Here is a 19,287-nt window from a genome sequence, read left to right as displayed (position 1 = left end):
GAGTGCTGGTAGCAATAAAGCTTAATGAGAACTAAAGGTTTTCCAATATGTCCCATTAACAAAAAGTCAGAAAAGACTGAATTGGGGGGGGAGGCAGTGTGTATGTGTGGGTTGAAAATTCAAAATAGAACCACAATGGCACCTGGTAGAGTACAGACATCCACCAAGGCGGCCTAATCTAGTTTGCATCAACACCAAATGTTCTCCAAGTCACCAAGAATTATCTTAGACCCTCAGTTTTACACGAATCTGCCTCAAAATTGTGAGATTGCAAACAAATAACCTTTTGATGGAATTATTACCTCCTACATCAGAGGAACGTAGTAAAATGTTCCTCGAGCAAAATGAACATTCCAAGAACGCCTCCAGCCTGCATAACTTGGGTTGATAATTTATTTTCCTCCTACACTAAAGATATAGCGCTCTTTGTTATTTCAATGATTTTCACTCAAGAAAACTATGATAAAAACTGTGATTTGATCTGAAACATTTGTCTCGCTTTCTGAAGGAATGGAATGGCAGAGGAAATTGCTATGTTCAGATCGCATGCTCTTTCAAACTGCAAGACCATTATTCTTGCCAATGCATTGTGTTCCGACTCTCATCCACTCTGGAAAAAGAAAGCCTAAGCTTTCAGAAAAAGTCATAGCAGAAAACAAAAGTCAAAGAAGCTTTCGGTGACAGCAACTTCCAAGAGGGCCCAAGCCAAAAGCTTCAAGTTTGTAGTCCGATTGGTCGTGGTGTAAGTGTAGCCTTCAGGCTCCTTCAGAGCTCAACATGATCAAAGGGATGCTCTATCCAACTATGTCTGATAACTGCTCCAATTTTCCATCTATTGTTGAGAAGAAATCTAAAAGCAGCAGGACACTTCCAACTTTAACCTTGATCTGTGAAAACCTGCAAATGAAGCAGTTGTCAAGGGGAGATGAGGTGGGGGAGTCGTAGGCAATAACCAGGTACCCTGTCAGTCATAAGCTACTGTAAGTTAGCAAAAAGCTGGCACAAAGTACTGTATAGTATAAAGAGTAGAGAAAGTGTATTCAAGATATAGTGATATTTGAATGAAACGTAGTGTTCTAAGTGTTATATCATTTAGCATTGCTGTACAGCAACGCCTAACTAGGTTTATTTCAATTTTAGGGTATGATTTATCTCTATAAGGCTGTCCCATTAAACAAGACAGTGCATGTCAAGTAAACCTAAATGTATTCAGGCCAGCACATGCAGAATGCAAAAAACTAAGCCTCTTTTTTGCCACCCACTGAAGTTCATGCATCCAGAAAGTGCTCCAGAGAGTTCTCCACCAGGCATTTTCATTCATAAGCTGATCTCAAGGTGCAGCTTGCAGGTGGGCGAGAGAGGAGGTGGTGAACTCCAGCGAGTGCAGAGAAGTCCGTACGAACTACTGGACTGTGACGGGACTTCCTCATGCCTCCATGCTGCCTCTAATGAAGTAATGAATAGCAGACTGGCAGGTTAATAGAAGCCAATCGACTACGAGTCGAGCCAGCAGGAGGAGGCCATGTGGAATACTGATCACTTAGCCGTTTCCTCTCTATTCTTCTGCCTAATCTGTTCATGCCTCAAACCCAAAAGCATCACAAGAAGCAGCATCAATGTTGCCTGCAGCAATCACCATTTAGCATTGTAAGTGTAAGGTTAGTACTTTTGGTTCATCCACATACATGGGTGCACTGAGCATAGTTATGTAAAAATAACCTTTAATTAATATTGAATGAATGGAAGTATTTTGGCGGCTCGATGGAGCACTGGGTAGCACGTCCGCCTCACAGTTAGGAGGGTGCGGGTTCGATTCCACCCCCGGCCCTCCCTGTGTGGAGTTTGCATGTTCTCCCCGGGCCCGCGTGGGTTTTCTCCGGGCACTCCGGTTTCCTCCCACATCCCAAAAACATGCTTGGTAGGCCGATTGAGCACTCCAAATTGTCCCTAGGTGTGAGTGCGAATGGTTGTTTGTCTCTGTGTGCCCTGCGATTGGCTGGCAACCGGTTCAGGGTGTACCCCGCCTACTCCCCGTGACGCCTGGGATAGGCTCCAGCACACCCGCGACCCCCGTGGGGACTAAGCGGTACAGAAAATGGACGGATAAAAGTATTTTGCTGGGTAGCCTGTCCATGCTATACAATGCAGAGCATTTGACTGAATTCAAATAGCCCAGTGAAGACTGAACAAAGAGGCAGTAGAAGAAACCAAGTAAAGCGAGAAAAGAAATTTGCGGCGGACAGTTGATTGGCTCTTTTCAGTATTTTACTCAGAACTCTTTGGCAGAAGAGAACAAGTGCGAAACACGTGATCCATTTATTTAAAATAGAGAGATTCAAAATAAAAAGACAGTTGCTAATTTTTACTCTATCTGAAAGTAAAAATGCATGTGTGAAGTCCATGCAGCAAACATAAACATATAAAGTACATCTATTTAGGGGGTGACATTTTATTTCTCTCTTGAACATTTTGACAGTCTTGAGATTTCATTGTCCCGTGCACCAATTCAAGACACCCTGTGCTGTACCCTGGTTGCAGTTTTACCATTGCAACATGTTTGGTTAATGTTTAAGCATCAATTACCTGGCATCCACGTGTGCGTTTTTGCCCATGTTGTTCAGTTCAGTCGCATTCGGCCACATTGTTCTGGTTGCAATAGGTCAAAGAATAGTAAATATATAAACTTAGCATGACCCAGACAACAACAAAGATGAGACAAAAGGCGCCTGCCATGAGGAGCTGCATCTGCAATCCTTTAAATATCATATTTTAATGGGCCTCAAAATATGGCTCTTGCTGGTGAACAAGAAAATAAACATTTAAAGGCATGATCACAAACTCTGTTGCCAGTATTATCAATAGGATGCTAGTGGGTCTCATTAAAATACTAACTTCCACTCATCTTATGAAAATGCTGTAAGAAATAGACCACAAGAGTTACAACATGAATAGAATAATTCGATAAAAACTTATTACATAAAAGAGGAAATACATTCACAGCCTTAAATATGAATTCAGTGTGATTGTGTGTTGATTAATTCCTAATCTCTTCCTCATGTTGCAATGAATTGCATTTATTGAACAAACCTCACCATACATGGCAACAGAGCCTAGTTTGGGCTCATTACGACGAACAATTATCAAAATTAGTTCAAATTAGCAAAAGGAAGCAATCGGTTTTAGACTGATAATCACACGTTGAGGTTTCTCTCAGTGGGTAACTACGCCAACAGCGAGGTAAAGAGCGATTGTTATGCTTTGAGATAATTACTAATTTCTTTGTTGAGTACCTTTTACAAATTTATTTTTTAAAACTTTAAGATTCAAATGGATCTTGGTTTATTCAAATGGCAGAACCCTCTAACAGAGTAGACAAAAGTTTGAGCTGTTGTACCGGATGCATAATGCACTGCTCTCCTCGACCTATGAGCTTTCTCAATGTTAAAATGCTTTGGTGGCTTCCTAGTGATTTCCTGGGTTAGACGATGTGGTTGCTGCTGTAACCAACGGCACTACAAGAATTATACTTCACTTAAGACATCATTAAGACGTATTAAGACTCTTATTAGTCATGCTGAGTTTAATGTATTAAGCAGCAAATTAACCTCTTGGGAAGTCCTGAATCCTAATAGTGGCATGTTTTGATTTGCTTTATGTTAAAGCAAGTAGGCCCATCAACAAGCAGGCTACGTGAGTGAGCACGCCGCTGCTTCGCCATCCGCCCAAAAAAAAAAAATTCTGTCTGTGTACTGCTGATCCCGGCCCGGCATTCTCTCTATCTGCTGTCACCATTGTTGAAAAAAAGAACCCCCGGTGCTTTATTGATCCACAATATCCAATATCCTGTCCAGTGTGTGCAAGTATATATCTCATTATGTTCTTTCCATCAAAGTGAGGCGTGAATTCACTTGGACGGAATGTTGAGAGATAAATGTTAATTTTCACGCTACGCTCCACTGTCAGTCATTGAAGTGCTGGCATTCCTTTACTGTCGATGTGGCTGCGTGAACAAACGCATGCGAGAATAGTCACGTGACGTCCGGAGCTCTATTGGCAAGGCTGATCTCTTGCCCTCAACTATGTCACACTTTGACTTACCGTATTTTCCGCACTATAAGGCGCACCGGATTATAAGGCGCACCTTCAATGAATGGCCCATTTTACAATTTTGTCCATATATAAGGCGCACCGGATTATAAGGCGCATAGAATAAATAACTCAACGTTGCTCAAACGTTAATCCAATCACAATATAGTAACACTCAAAATAGTGAAAATAATAACAATATATCAATAACTCAACATTGCTCAAACGTTAATATCACACAACACACAAAATAAACACATAAAGCTTACTTTAATAAGTTAGTTCTCATCCACGAATCCATATTGGTCCATAAATAAGGCACACCGGACTATAAGGCGCACTGTCGGCTTTTGAGAAAATTGGAGGTTTTCAGGTGCGCCTTATAGTGCGGAAAATACAGTAATCTGAATGATGTAGGTGACATTCCTGCTCAATACTAAATACCTTTCCTTCCTTTCATCTTTTGGAACATAATTAAAGATGTATAAGTAGTCTATTAGCTTTTTTAAGCTTTTAAAAACAGGAAGGCGATACCAGGTAGTGGGAAGGATTCTGAGAGACTTTGGACAAGGTGATTAAAATGGGCTTACTAATGGTGGAGAGGCGCTTGAGTGGGATGTAATGTAGGGATAAGAAATTGTGAGAAGGAATAAAGAAAGCAACGTAAGTTTCAAGACGAGAGGAACCTCAAACAGCGGGCTTTTTTCTTGATATTGCCATAACTAATTATTCCATGTTAACTGAGTCCCTCAGTCTCACCCTGCTGAGTTTTACAGTACACTGCTTTTAACAGACCAAGCCCTCGTAAAGTTTAATAAGGCTAATGGTTTATTTCATTGCAATCCGACGTGACACAATGCAAGTTGTCAAATTGAAATACAGTGTAGATGTTGTAACAACTCTTTCAGGATAGGTTCAAGAACACAGCATGATGTGGCAGAGGGCAGCATAAGGCAGTGCTGGCCAAATGGGAATGGCTAATTATAGCAAATAAACTGCACTGATGTGTGCCATTAACTACACAGTAATGAAGCCAAGTGATGGGCTGCTGTGACACTGATGAATGGGCAAGGCTCTCTCTGGCCATATAGTTCACACAGCCTCTCGAGGAGAGTGAGAGCACTTGAAGATAAGTGACAGCAAGCTGTGAAAGTTGAATGAAAACAAAGACTAAAAGACGTTGAATGCGGAGTGGTGCAATAGTATAGGTGTTTGTAGACGAAGGGCGTGCAGGGCAGAACAAGTGATGCCTTATGTGCCGTGATGTGGGTCAGGGCCAACGAGGTCACACTCTCCCTGCTTAGTCCTCAAGGCTGATCTGAATGTTATGCATATGATGTTATGCATTGCACGAATAACTCACCACAGCTGCTATTTACGGAGCATTCAAATGTCAGAAAAGGAGGAAAAAATGCTTTGGTGGAAGACAAATATCCGATCAAAGCCCCGAGGCGCAGCGCACCCAACGATTAAAAGGCAGCCGGAGACAAAGTGGAATGACCTGATTGCATTGATGGAGCCCAACCACAATCACACACAAAGAAACCGGTAGAGAGAGAGAGTATTCTTTTAGAGCCCATCTAATAAATGCAATCAATAATGTTTGCATTAGAGTTAACAAACATTTGGGTGCTACATTCAGACTAAAAGCCAGTGTGTAAAGAGCTTCTCATGATATATTTACAAGAAGGCAGCTCGATAGTTAGTGTTCTATCAATGCATCTTTACTACTACTACTGCAAACCAAAAGAAATTCAACAATTAAATGCACAAAGGCTTGAGAATAACCAGAATTTCTTGTCTATCGAGAGACTAAATGCATGTTATATTTCACGACAACAGTGTGCATTAAAGTGACTGATTAGCAAGGGAATCTGTTTAAATTCAAATGTGATGTTTGACACTAACTCATCAATCCACCCATCCATTATCTGAGCCGTTGGACTCCATCCCAGCTGACTTCGGGCAGTAGGTGAGGGACAACCTGAACTGGTTGCCAGCCAATCGCAGAGCACAAAGAGGCTAACAGACATTCACACTCGCAATCACGCCTAAGGACAATTCAGGGTGCCGAATTAATCTACCATGCATGTTTCTAGAATGTGGGAGGAAACGGGAGTCCCTGGAGAAAAAACATGCAAGCATAAGGAAAACATGCAATATCCACGCAGGCGGGCTGGAGCTGGAATCGAACCCTGTACTTCTAAACTGCGAGCCAGATGTGGTAAGCCACACTGTGCCGCCCAAGCTCAGCTCAACACTCACAACACAACTCAATTCTATTTATAGAGCACTTCAACTGAAAAGTGAACGCCGTCCACTAAACATTTTGAGCTTTATTTACCTACATGCCTCTTTGAATATGAATGGTTGAAATGGCAAAGACGTCAAAATGCTTAGGATACTATTTTGCTTTGTTTTACATTTAAGAAGTACAAACACCCAAAAGCACTTCTCATTAAAAAAGATAAGGTTCACTACTTTTTACAATTGCACATTTTTACTATCAACACATTCATAGTTTTATCATAGTATCATTAAATATATGTACCTATATATAAAACATGCTAATAAAATGATATAATATGATATATAAGATTACTTACTATATTAACATTTTTTTCTACAATTACAAGATAATCAAGGATCATATAACCTTCTGCAATGGCTCTAACAGTTGAATCAAAACTTTTTCAAACACCTCAAGACCTCTTTGGGGGGAAAAAGTTCCTTTTTATTGAAACACTCAGTTGTCATAGAGACAAGACGGGGAAAAAAAAAACACCATGAGCAATACAATTTCTAAAATAAGCCAGTTCACAAAAGAATGGAGGGAAGGGGCAAATATGACTCCAAGGTTTTCCACATGCAAGAGCACGGACACTGTGTGAACACAGCGCACAAAGCAATCCTAGTGATACCCAGAGGAGGCTGCTCCAATCCCAGCGGCTGAGATAAGGAGCCCACAACCACCATCACAGCTCATGTGTCACCGGGGAAGCATTAGGAGAGAGCACAAAGAGGCGACATGCTTCCCAACCCCCCCTCGCTTATTTGCATACATTTGTAAACACAAAAACAAAGCCAACATGGGCCATCTCGCTAGACTAATGCATTGGCTCGAGCCGGAGCAGAACGAAGCATCCAAATGAGGCGAGGGCGCTAGCCGTAACCTTTCTGTGATAATTCATCCATCTTGTGGGCTCCTGACAAGCGAGACAGCGCGGCAGACAATCAGCCGACACTAAAGGCGTCCTTTCAGGCAACATACAACAGTTGAACTAGAATGCGGACCCTGGTCTCCTGGCACTAAGGCACGTGTGCCACAAAACGGCGGGGAAAATGGCATTGTTCTTGATGGAGCAAGGAGGAAGAAGAAAGAGGTGTGGGAATATGAAACGAAAACTGGAGACATTAGATATGCTTGACTTAAAGACAGACCAGTATCATCAGTAAAGCCGGGAAATACTTAAGACTGAACCCCAAATAACCTCACTCTGTTTACCCCCCCAATTCCCTTTTTGTGTGGGTCCATCATTGCTCGTGTAGTTCTCTGCTTCTTGGTCTTATTTGTACTTCAAAAATCACCCGTCTCGCATTTATTCTCACCTTTTTGCCATCTTTCTTTCAATCATGTCCCTGCAGCTCATTAATATTGGAGTATTGTTCCCTTGCAAGGCCACGGAGAGGTCAATGTCTGAGGGTCATTACACTTTAGATCGTTTTGTCAGTATGCTGAGAGGGAAAGATGTATAAAGAGAGGTGAGGGTGGGAGGATGAGGAAAGAAAAGTGCAGAAAAAGAGGCAATGGTAAAGCTTTACAGCACAAAAACAACAGATAAGAGGACACAGGGAGTGGAAAGGAGGACAAGAAAAAAAAGAGAGAAGGAGCTCCAAACAAAAAGAAAGGCAGACGAGGACAGAAACAATAATAGCCTTGTCTTATCACTGCACAGTGATGAATTTCCTTCTCACAGGAGTCTCCCAGCCCGGATCGTGCCTGATGACAAACCCCCTCCATCCCTCACTGCACCCATTGCTATTTATGACTGCCACTCTTCCACGAGCAGCCATGTAGGAACCAGCTGGGCTTCATTTCATCTCAGGTCAGTGTCGACCCTCCTGGGACCTGACGACAGCGTCAAACGGGGCCTCGCCTCGCTTGTCACGGGCCTTTCAGCACATCAACTATTGATTACCGGGGATCAGTGACTTGATTGTTACCTGATGCTTGTGAAAGTAACAATGGCGGTATAATAGGATGAATGTACAGAAATTACACCATAGCAAAGTTATTGATATTGACAAAGAAATTGTCTATTCAGTATGTATCATAAGCGATGAAGCTTGTGTGATTTCTTTTGTTCCAACTTATTTTATCTGTTGGTCAATCAGTTTCTATAATAATTTGTGTCTTATAAGGAACTGTTTCAATAAGAGTGTAAGTTGTGTCGCTCTTTTGTAGACTATTCCCGGTAGCTCTCCATAATTCTCCAATAACAAAATTGGCATGACTCAGCCCCAAGAAGCACTAGGTACTTTGTCAGGCAATTATTTCATGCAATCTGCTGCAACTGTTTGCATTTTGTATGTAGTGTCTGTTTACCAATTCACATCTTCCTGCCTGGAATCAATTATTCAAGGGTGTTACTTTTTGTACCCTCCAACGACAGCACAGGCTGGTCTCAAACGAGAAGCCGAGTCATTGATCGGCACCTCTAACGACAGTGAAAATGAACAGGAGACGTAAAGTGGCAGGTTCAGCACTAGGACAAATGTACCACACGTGCGCAGGAGGCAGAAATAGGAGAGATCCAAGTGCAGAGACACATTAAGCACGAAGGAACACACTAAGTATGGAGGAACATTTACAATGGTGGTATGCGGCCGAAAATGGTGACAACAGTTTGAGGTAAGATGGAAAACACATGCACACTGCAGGTACGATGGGGAAAATGTAAGCATGTTTTCATTCGATATAGTTTTGGTATGTACTGTGCTGCATCTCATGCTCAAAAGAGGACTAGCCATATAATAAATGGGTCACAATTTCCAATGATGAAGCATTCAAAAAGTGGAAAACTCACACACAAAGCTGTAGCATATTAAGCCGTAACCGTTTCCTGTAGTTAGTAAAACAGCTACGTATAAACGACCTAACTGATGTGGAAAAAGATGATGTCGTCAAGTTAAAAGGGAGCATGTTAGTCAGTAATTGGCAAAGCATTTTGAAAGCTCCACTTTGATTGTGAAAGCATTGTCAGGGGAAGAAGACACAAGCGGGCTGAGCAAAAAGGGGCAAAACAACATGTTTTTAATCTGCTTAATGGAACAGATGCCTGGCTTACTTACTTAGTCTTTGAGAGCCCACCATCCAAATCACAGAGTGTGGAAATATCTGGGCCTTGGATGTGTCGCTGCTTGGCAACCTCCTTAACAGTAATGAACACATCCCATGCTGCGACAGGTGCAGTGTTCAATTGTACTCTGTAATCTTTCTTTGGTGAAGCCTTAAGGGATGTAAAAGGTTCACACACACCGACGCTTCTCCTATAGTTTGTCTTTTAAATTTTGTGGGCGTGGCTCGGCTATACCTTTTTTTTTATTTAGCTGTTGGTGGACATATGATCAGGTTCTATGATTTCTGCCAGGAAGCAAGAGTCATGCAAAAGCGTGAAATAATCATGTGCATTGCATTGACCTTTCGCTGCACCCACAAGATAGCTGGTGTTTTTTTATGAAGTACCACACAGGTCTTGTTTTAGACACAGCTTTTTTTTGTATGGATCAAAAAACAGTTGTGTTTTTTCTTTTTTTCCCAGCCAACCTAAATGAATAGGGTCTGACAATTTGCACATGAAACTATGGAGTTATCAAATATGTATTATAAGAAATAAAATAATATATAAGAATTTTCACATTGCTTGCTAAATAAAAGTGTCAGAATACAAGAGTGTGTTTGTTGATTTAAAATTGTAAAAGAGATAGGCAACAACGATGTTATTTATTATGTGTGTCATTTTTTCGTGCAGCTTTCTCTCGAGCTTTTAGGCTAATGTTTTTTTTTTTCCTAGCATCTACTCTAATTCCCGACGCTGATCTCCTCTAATCACCCAATTAGTTCCCCCAATGCTCTATTTTGGTTTTCCATTTCAAGTTTTAATTGCTTGACGAAATAAAATGGATGTTTCCGATTAAATAATAATACGTAGTCTTTTTAGATAACAAGTTGTCAGAATAAAAGATCTGAAAGCACTCACAAACCTTCCGTCATTTTAATGTGAAACTGTCACTATTTTAGAGCTACTACATAAAGAAAACGAAGAAACAATCAAACTTTTTACACCGCAGAATGTGCAAACAAAGAGTAATTTTTCCATTGAGGGTAACAAAGCCATAGAAGAGGTTCTGACAAGAATGAGATTAAAGCTCCGCTGTCTTTTGTGGTACACCAGAGGCTAGCATGTGTTTCCCTGGGCAACCAATCATTCTCCCAGGAGAATGACTCATGTTGAAAGTAAAAACTATCATCGGGAGCAGCCAGGATGCCCCAAGTTTAAGTTGAAGAGGAAAATAGTTACGTCAGTCAGATGAGTCACAACAACATGCATGCCTCTGCCACAAGCTATATGCTACTGATAGTTTATTTTTATTTTATGTCAGATTTATGAACATTATATTCATCACATTAGAAATTCAAGGAATGTGTTTGATGTTCATTTAAGGAGCTGTATCACACATTTTTTCACAATTTAAAGCAGATCCCATGAAATGTCTGTGTCAAAATACCCCATGAATGAACTATTACACTCATATTTATGCAGTATACTTATTGTCATGCTAAAATTAACCCATTTCAGGGACAGAGCTGTCTCGTTCAGTGAGCTGGCCCTCATCCTCCACGTATAATGCTGCAATAGCAAGCCAGGGTTTTGGTACAAAGTTAACCAACAGGCTGGATCTTGCTGTGTGTGTGTGTTCTGGCTCGTGTTTAGCCGGCAATCTTCCCTTTTCCATCCGTTGGCACTAAATGTGTGCTGCAAACGGCTTCTTAAAGTCTTTTTGCCGATGCAGACTCCAAAGTGTGGAAATGAAGCATTTGATCCGGGGAATGGGCCACCGTCGAATTGACAACGTCACAGAGCAATCGAGTTAGTGCTGCTTATGAGAAGCTAATGCTTAAAGATAACGCTAATCTGCACGTTCAGCAAAATAATGTTTCTCTAATCTTGCCTGAAGCCACCACTGGCAAGCAGGCAAAGTCGGATTATGAAACCATCACTCAAACATATTTTCTCTTATTAAAAGGGAAATCAATGATGTATTTGGTTAAAATTCTTGCCACAGTTAGACATAAAATTTTAATGTGGGCAATATTAAGGAACCCACATTATTTTTGCTTCTCTAAAATCAATAATTTGGACATATTTGGATTTTAAAAACATTATCAATATTTAACACGCAGCTTCGACTGATTCGTAGACAAAACACAGGACATGATTTCAAATTGACAGTGCAGGAAAAGTGCAAAAAGTTTGTATGTTACTGGTTTGGTAACGTTTAGGAAAGGGACTGGGAATGCTACACAGCACACAGGCTTGGTCACTAGTTAGTTGCAGACTGCAAAATACACGCAGGTGAAGGGTTTTTGCTATCGGCATTGAAACGCAGTGATCAACATGAATCAATCACGTCTGTCGCGAAAATCGGCCGATCATGATCTTTGGCCGAGCGACTGGAGTGCAGTTACAGGGTTACAACTGTGTCAAAGCTAAGTAGTAATTGTATCTACTGAAAAAACAAATTATTCATATCAAAAGCTCATGATGTAAAATATCGGCTTGGTAGGTGATCAAAAACGCTTCCACCATCTTCAGCCAAAAAAGACAATTAAATACTGAAGCCAGTCTGAGTTATTCTATTTGAACAAAAGAAAGTAGAAACATGATCGGGAGTGCGTTGTTGACACAAAATTCAGCACAAATAATGAACAGATAGAGGATGAGGCTGAGAAACAAAGAACAGCCACGAAACAGACAAGAGAAACGAGTGGAGATGAATGGTAGGAGACAGAAAAAGGAGCGCACCAGGAAGGCAGACAGCTAAGATGAGAGAAGTGCTGCAAAAGTAATGAGACGAGAAAGTAGATGACCTTAATCAGTCACTCTCAAGCATGTGCATGCACACAGACACACACACAAACACTTACAAACCTGTCTGGCGTGCGTTTGCACAGTGAAGCTCTTGGTTTCATTACTGGCCCATTTCCTCGGCCTAATACCCCCACAGGAGCCGTGATAAGGAATGTGCACACACTCCTCTGTGCACAACATCTCATTTGAACGGAGGAAATTGGAAAGAAAAGGAGAAAGGAGAAATGTGTGCAGAGGTGAGAAGGACAGGAGATGAGGGCTGTGGACGGAAAAGACGGTGATGGCGGCGTGGAATGAAATGGATGTTTGGCAGCAGAGCCCAGATAAGCCCCGTCCACCACTCCATGGTTAAAAGGTGTGCTTCTGTGATTAAGGAAGGGAAGAGTGGGGATTGTGAGTAAGCTAAACGTATGGCAAAATGTTAATAACTGCGAAAAGTAAGCCAACAACAAGATGGTAAATATGGGAATGAATGCAGCGGGAACTACAATCACAAATCGGTAGAGCACAAACAATCTTATGTAAATGCACCAAAGCAACACACTTGTGCCTGCCTTTTCTTACTTAGACTCGTGCATTATTCAGTGAAAGAATTTGGGAAAATGCTCCCAAAATATCATACATGTAGATGTTGTAGACTTGAGAATAATTGGGCCTAACCCAAGGCCCTCTTCCATTACAAGAGTTGGAAGGGGGCGGTGCTACTCTACTCAAAGAGCCAGGAAGAACACAATTGTTTGAAGGAGAAAAAAAACAGCACTTAAAGGATTATAAGTCAAGGTACATCGCTATACGCCAATTCAGAGCAGCCTCCACCCATCTGCTTCACAAAGCAAAAGCATCAATCGCACCGTCTGATGATGGACTGGCACTGTCAAGCACTTACTGGTCATGAATGCGGCGCACACTCACCACTACAGACCAGAGCGGCGCTTGGCACCAGAAAGCAGGTCAAGTGGACAATGAATGGACAGAGCGACAAAGCAGACACAGAAGATATCACGTTGTTATGCAGGGCAGCTTGTATGCATGCACATGCAGGCGCACACGCACAGACACACGTGTCATATATAACAGAAGACAGGTGAAAGGTGAGTTGTTGCGGAGGAATCGATTCCTCTTTGTGATTTACTTTTGATGGCCGATAGTGCTGTGAGGAGCCAAGCTACAACATCACCGCCATTGTACCAAAAACACCTTACTAAAATATCTTTGGAAAATCTGGAACATGAGTGGCACTGTTAGCTTCAGAGAGCCAAGGCATGATTATTGATTGACAAGGCCAATTACACTGAAGCCAAGATTGACGCTATTCAGTGAAAGAATTGACCGACGGCTGCCAGATTTACTAATTTAAATGGTTAATCTGAGAAAAGCAAAGTTGAGAAGTGAGGAAACCATTTAGCATATCATCTATGAATTATACATGAAAATTCATCTCTTGTACTGTTGCAATTATAAAGCAAGCAGAAAGAAACAAGCTCTTCTTTTAGCTCTAATGCAAAATGCAGACTGAGAAGTATTCAAAAATAAAAAGCATGAAAGAGACAATCATAAAATCAGTGCATTCACTAAACAGAGATTAGATGATGTACCAGTGAGATTTCTGCCCCTGTGCTATACCTCATGACTTAAAGGGGGAGTCAACCTCCAAATTTTCTTTGTAATAATGTTCTGATTAATGTTTCGTTACCGAGGAATGTCTAAGTCAAAGACAATCAAAAATGTACGTCTATCTCACGGGCGAGAGAATTTGGGTTCAGAATTGGGCAATGTTGACTTTGCATGTTCTCCCGGTGTATTTTCTGCGGGTACTCTGGCTTTGTCCGACATTCCAAATAGATGCATGTTAGCTTAGTTGAAGGCTCTAGAATGTCCACTGTGATTGTGAGTCTGACTTGTTTTCTTCAGGCTCTGATTTGCTCCCAGTGCGCCTGCCACCACTTTGCATAACAGCAGCCACCCATTGGTGTTTGAATAAGTGTGTGATTGATTGAATATAGGCTTGAGGCACCGTGACAGTGTACCTAAAGATAATTCCACTCCATTTATGGTTCAGCTTTCTATTTAATGATCGGTACTGATATTGATATTTTATGTCTAGATCAGTGTAATTCAAATGGTGGATATCTTCCTTGCGGTGTGGGGCAAAAGGGCACTGTGCATATTTAAAATAATTGTGATTAGGAAAAATGTATTTTGGAAATGTTCTTTTTGCTTAAGGCTTTTTGTTGATACAATAATTGCATATATTTTACAGACAATGATAAAGTGCTTCTTGAGGGCACTAAGAGCACGTGCCCACACACATTTTAAAGGATGTCAAGATGTGGATGTACTTCATGCAGGTCTGGCTAAGAGCCAGAACAAGACTCTCAAGGCAATATGTTTCTTTTCACAAGCATTCACAAAAGGCGACTTTGCAGGGAGCCCTCCGAGGTTCTGTCTAATCCTGCTCAGACTCTCCCGTTGCCACTCAAAGCTATTGTTGAATCATGAAAAGCCACCAATCTCCGCAAACCCGAGTATTCGGGTTAGAGGGGTCAGCGGAGTGTGTTCGTTTCTGTGAAGAATGAAATCACAGCTACGTACAGCTGGGTCGCGAACAAGTCTTGATACTTTATCTTGACATATTGCTATGTAGATTTTTACAAAATAATCTCATTGCGGGAAAACATTTTCACATTTCATCAGCCCAATTTAGAGCCTGTGGGTATGCTTATAAGGCTTGTGATGCAAACAATAACTCACCATCACCAACTTTAGAGTATATGTATATCATAGTATAAGTTGTTGTTCTTACTGGGCATTTTATTACAACAAGTTGGAAGAAAAGTAAAACACTGAAGACATAAACACAAATATAGTGTTCAACACATTTGCCTTTCAGTCCATCAATTCAAGGCTGGGATATATCGATTATTACATGCACCTCTTTTTACTAAATCTAAGCAAGTAGTAGTAATGAGGGTTTTAAGAAAAGACAACAGCTCAACATCATCATGTACCTTTGTTTTTCCACACAAAGACAAGTCCACGTCATTGATTCACTGTTGGTATAAAAGAGATCCTGGCCCAAAAACTTGAAATTCATATATTGAGCGAACGTATTTTCGCACATGTGTTGTCCATATTTAGAATCGCATTCTTGTCATCTGGTTAGGAAGTTCATGGTCCTATGTGGCCCATCAGTAAAACTGATGAAAAAGTTTTGCCCCCTACAGCATTTAATTTCTCCATTAACAACTCAGATTTTGTCTTTTGTCTTTGGGGTTCTGTATCCGAGGAGAATTCGGAAAGCTGATCTGAAAAGGAAAAAGCGGATGTACTGACCTTTAATGTACTGACCAGATGCTTTGCAACCGTTGACAACAAAAATGCCCAACTACAAACTGTACTGCTCGATCAAAAAAAAGCTTTCGTCCCTATATGTGTGTTTTATGACATAAACACTTTGCTTCTTTCAGAAGCTGGATGTTATGTGAACCTTCCAAAATGATTGATTGAATAAAAACAAAAAGAACATCAGTCATGGAAGCTGTCAAGATGCTTGCGGCAACATTAAAGGCCTCTGGAGTTCTGGCAAGTACTAGTTATGTATGACATGTGACAACAATCTGTCATTTTCCTCAAGGAAGCCTTTCATTTCATCATCAGGCAAGCTAAATGTTTCGAAAAAACATCCAATGGTCTACGGAAGGCTCCCTCGCAATCTGGCAGATTTAGAAAGCCTTCCTTGAAAGATGTGGCCAAATGTCGCGAATGTGCAAAAAATTAAACGAGTATTATCTGAGGCCTGAAAAGATTTCAGAATACCCACAGTCGATCCTTCCCCTAAAAATGTAGCCTAATCAGACATGACAACCCTAGCAAGTGCCAACGGAATCACACCACAAACTTCTCTCATCTTGGCTGAGACGAACACAAACATTTTACAGACGCTCTCATCATGTAGTCGCCCTCTACAAAGTGATTTTATTCTTGAAAGATGACCAGCAGTGCAACAGCAAGGGAGTGAATGAATCAACATGCTGGCTTACATTTGAATATATCTGAGGTGATTAAAATGTAGCACACACAAGTCTGGCATGCAGAAGAGACTAATGATTTCCAATCCGCAGTTCAAATGAGATGAACTGAGACCCAGATTCCCCATTTATTTTCTTTAATTAAGTCAGCTCAAGCCGACAAGAGTGTGTTGTCCCTGCAAAGTGAGGAAAACAGGTGCTAGTAGAGAGATGTTGACAAATTCAAAAATTGACATGGCCCTTGCAACATGTACAGAGTAACAAAAGTGAGTATACACTTGAAGGAAAAAGTCCAAATTGAGAAATGCTGTTTCTTCGGTCTTATACATTTACAAATATGTATAGATCAGTTGAAAGCTGTACAAGTAGACATCTATCAATTATTAGACCATTTTACAATGCAATCACATTTTTTCAAAAACTTTGATATTAGTATTTCCCTGCTAGAATAATCAATGTAAGTGGATCGACTTCCACATGAAGCATTAGTGGGTCAAAGTGACACCCTGCGGTTCGCCACCCACCAATGTCCATGAGTCAGTTACTTGACAATGACAACAGTAGACATGCGAGCAATATCGGTTTGTCACATGACCCAACAACACTGTTTTTACTTGTAAACAAATTACAAAATAAAATGTGTCATTTTGGTTATTCCTATTTCGTAAACTTCAGGCCTTCTTCAAAACAATATTTTTTGTGAGGTTACATTTACATTGCGACATAGGTAGAAATAATTTTGCAAAGAAATAATACATTACATACAACATCATTTGAAATATTTTTTTAATCAGTGGTGGTTACTTGTTTATGATTAATAATAAAGCAGCTAAAGATTAGTCAATTAAAACATTAGAACCCTTTAAGGCTCCTTGCCAGATGAGTGATGCAACTGAAGTGGACCACCACAGAAAAATTATTGATCTGCACTGTATTGTATTATTTGAAATGCGGTGCCAATTGTCAAGTTAGGTTTGATTGACCACACAAAGAGGGTGCAGGTGTTAATAAAGGAGAGAAGCCTTGATTTTGTTGGTGCAGTCCTACTCTGGCTGCCTGTCTCATGTAAAGAACCAGAAATATATTTTGGGGGACAACTGTGCATTCATGTAAATTTTTTTGCTGTTATATTTTTGGCGCTGTTCACCAGCGATTCCAATTTTGAATCGCACCAAAGCCAGCTGCTGACCAAAAGCTGGTCATAGCAATTTGCGGAGCTGTGCGACAGTCGAGGTGCTTCGGTGTGTGTGACAGAAGCTGTTTTCTGGCTGAATCATATTTATACCATGAAGGACATTAAATTTTTCAAGTGCTACGTTCTGCTATACACTTATTGGAGGACAGAAGCGACAGTACTGTCAGGTGGGACTGTTCGGTAAGGCGAGAAATAAGTGAAAACGAGTCAGAAAAATAAACACAGTACCTACTGATGATTTGAACATTGGATAGAAACTTTCAAAGTGTCTCAAAACATAATGTCAGGGTAGAAGAGACCATCAGGTCACAGCAAGTTCAAAACTCAAAGCTTATATTTCTCCCCAGCACTGGTCACTACTTAAACAACAATAGAAGAGGCGTAGTCTCTACTCAGTATGCATTGCACAAGAGCAAATCGTAAACAATATAATTTGGTGTACAGTGCGGGCAGACAAGAAAGCAATGAGATCACTGTCATCGTCTCATCATGCGAGCCATAAACCCGCAGTTGCATCATCAGAGTTTCCTTCCTCTAGCCTTGCACCGTCTGTGTACCACTCAGTGTGCGTGAGGGGGTGGTGACGGCAAAGAGCCACAGAGGGCACACCCGGCGGGAGAACTCAGAGCTCTCTCTGTGCGAGTCAATGTCACGCTTGTGCACTCACGAACGGATGCCAGGACGTCGGAGTTCCGAGCCAAGCAATCGAGTCAGAGCCAGAGAGTGTTTTCTGGAGGAGCAGTCCAACTTTGGAGAGCCATGAAACATAGCGACTCACCGAATGTGTTAAAAATGTGACACATTAGGGATTAGCGGGAATTGCTTTGCTGCAGACATTTTAGAAAAAAAAAAATACAAACAGTTCAAGACTGTTAACTAGTCACTCCTACTAAAGCAAAGGATTCTCCCAGAATATAAAGTTGTCGTTTTTTTTTTTTTGTTTTTTTTTAATGGCTCATTTGTCACTCAGAGAAGCCAAGTCTGCAAAAGCTCTCGCCCATTCTGCTCACACTTACTGACAGTCCACACATCAGTGCACATATCTTCTGATGCTCTGCTGTGCCCAACTTTTCAGGCAGGTAGAAAAGGGATACTATGAATTTGGAGTACACGTTCGGTGGACACTCAGCCCATGCTTTTCACTTTGAGAATTACCGTTTTTTCCGCACTATAAGGCACACCGGATTATAAGGCGCACCTTCAATGAATGGCCCATTTTAAAACTTTGTCCATATATAAGGCGCACCGGATTATAAGGCGCACCTTCAATGAATGGCCCATTTTAAAACGTTGTCCATATATACATTTGGCCCAGGGGCCGGACTTTGGACACGCCCGCTGTAGTGGCTCATTATTGGTCCATATATAAGGCGCACCTGATTATAAGGCGCACTTTTGACAAAATTGGAGGTTTTTAGGTGTGCCTTATAGTGCGGAAAATATGGTACATGTCTATGTTTGTCTGTTTGGACTTACGTCAATTGGGGGAATGTCAATTTGATTTTAGCAGCTGAGAACAGGGCTGGATTGGCCATCTGGCATATAGAACGGACATCTTTGGGGACCGTTGCGGTTTTTTATTCAATTATCTTCCTTCATTTTACCCCAAGAGACTGGCACACAATTCTGAGAGAGCAGCCGCTTAACAATTTACAATGTAGACAGCAAACTGAACCAGTCAACATCATTGGTGGAACCATGTGGTCGCCAAGGGTGCTCAGGAGTCATGTACATACATAAATGTGTCCTCACACAAAGTTCGTCAGCCCACGACTTGGCAGCTACGTTGGGCAAAGATCTACCATTTGCAAATAGTTGTCAACCA

General features: G+C 41.1%; 1 protein-coding gene across 1 annotated transcript in view; it reads right to left on the bottom strand.

Moving 5' to 3' along the window:
• The window catches only part of b4galnt4a (beta-1,4-N-acetyl-galactosaminyltransferase 4a), a 94,698-nt gene that overhangs the window by 58,226 nt on the left and 17,185 nt on the right, over positions 1–19,287 (bottom strand). The gene's annotated exons all lie outside the window — the stretch shown is intronic.

Source organism: Syngnathus floridae, chromosome 6 (genome assembly GCF_059516105.1).
Source record: "Syngnathus floridae isolate MCC-2025c chromosome 6, RoL_Sflo_1.0, whole genome shotgun sequence".
NCBI lineage: Eukaryota > Metazoa > Chordata > Actinopteri > Syngnathiformes > Syngnathidae > Syngnathus > Syngnathus floridae.
The sequence above is the reverse complement of the archived record's forward strand: the minus strand, read 5'-3'. Positions and strand labels throughout refer to the sequence as shown.